This window comes from Mus pahari, unplaced genomic scaffold, assembly GCF_900095145.1.
Source record: "Mus pahari unplaced genomic scaffold, PAHARI_EIJ_v1.1 scaffold_10315_1, whole genome shotgun sequence".
Lineage (NCBI taxonomy): Eukaryota > Metazoa > Chordata > Mammalia > Rodentia > Muridae > Mus > Mus pahari.
In genome coordinates this window covers 8,392-10,225 of record NW_018393117.1, presented here as the reverse complement: position 1 = coordinate 10,225, position 1,834 = coordinate 8,392, and the positions used below count along the sequence as shown (strand labels likewise).

General features: G+C 36.0%; 1 pseudogene; it reads right to left on the bottom strand.

The window, feature by feature from the left end:
* LOC110315362 overlaps positions 1-842 on the bottom strand; it is a 1,722-nt pseudogene extending 880 nt beyond the window's left edge.
* Positions 843-1,834: the final 992 nt, after the last annotated feature.

Genomic DNA, 1,834 nt, shown 5'->3' with positions numbered 1-1,834 from the left:
ACTTCTGGCTATTATAAATAAGGCTGCTATGAACACAACACAAACTTCTGAACAGTCAACATGACTGGGTCATACATCCATAAAAAGACTGTTCTGGATGACATAATGAAGTCCACCTAGTACATGACCACATTGAAAAACACCAGCAGCAAGATGATGTAGGTGGCCTTTCTCTCAGGGGAGCCTCTCGGGTGGCTGATGCCATGAAGATGCTTGCATTGCCTCTGATGCCTGAACAAGATAATCACCATGTATGCACTTGTAGTCAGCATGACTCCTACAAAAAATACATCTCTTAAGGTTATTATTGTTGAAATCAGTCCCCTGGTGATGTAGTTCATGGGGAAGAGTGAGCAGTATTTAGTGACCTTCAACTGGTTGGTCTCACTCACGTTGGTATAAGCACCACAAAAGAAGATCCGGTTAATGGTGAATGACAAATTGAAAGCCCAAAAATAGAAGAAAGAATAGATCGTGTATTTTTTTAGTTTATGTTTAAATTTAGCCAACAAAGAGNTATTGGGACTGATCGTCACAGCCTGGAACACACTCAGGAGGCAGGTGATGCAGATAGAGAGGCCTCTCATCACNCTGTTTAAGTAAGAAGTTGCCTTACATATGATGTCATTCTCAATGTTCAGTAAATCAAACATGTCTGAAGTAAAAATATCCCACCCAGTGATGACCATGATTATGTGAATAAAGGTCAATTGACAGGAGATCAAGTCCATGAGCTTAGGTTTGTGACATAGAATTATGATAGTGTAGAAAAAAAGAAGAAATATATTGGCTAGGGTTCCAAGTCCAGCTTGGAAATAAAAGATATTATTTAATGAAAACATAATCAGAAAGTGTATTCATCTTAAGTACACAGAGGACGCATATTTCATATATCTGAAAAAAATTAGATACATCAAACATGATTCTCCGGTTGGTATATCTATACCATTATTGTTTTTTAGCTACTTATTCTTGATTACCCTGTCTCTAAAATTTGATGTTCCATACTGGACATTATTTCCTACATTTCTATATATCTTTCTATGCATCTCCTCTCCGTATAGAATGGTATAGAAAATACATGCATTCCCAGTCACATCTATGTAGAATACTCACTTTGTGTGCCTGCATGACACCGGAGCTTCATACCTTAGAAATCGAGTCCTATTGATTTAAATCAATTCATTTTGTAGTTAAAACCTAAAAATATAGTGATTATGGGCTGGAGAAATGGCTCAGTAGTTAAGACCACTGACTGTTCTTCTGAAGGTCATGAATTCAAATCCCAGCAACCACATGGTGGCTCACAACCATCCGTAACAAGATCTGGCACCTTCTTCTGGAGTGTCTGAAGACAGCTACAGTGTACTTACATATAATAAATAAATAAATGTTTAAAAAAATATAGTGATGAGCACACAACATTTATCACATTTTTACTAATGTACAAAAATTATGCTGAGCTGGCAGAAAATCACAAAAGAAATAGAAAATGTCACATCAGCCTCATATTCTATAATTTTGCTATGCCCTATTTTGTATCTATCCATGTCATGATTAATACTTTTGTCAGCAAAATATCTTTCACGATTCATTTGTTTTTATGTTACTTTTTCCAGACCTGGAATTAGAAACAAAGGTACAGTTGGAAACCATTAGTGTAACACCACTCCTATTAAATATTTAACCATTAGTTATGGTTATAAATAGACCTAGGTGTCTCCCAGGTTGGTTCTCATGCCATTTAAACCTTTTGTGAGACCCTACTTCAGGTTTAAGGAACTAACTGCCAGCTCAACAAAGCACTAGTTTAATTTTTTTTTTTTTTTTTTTA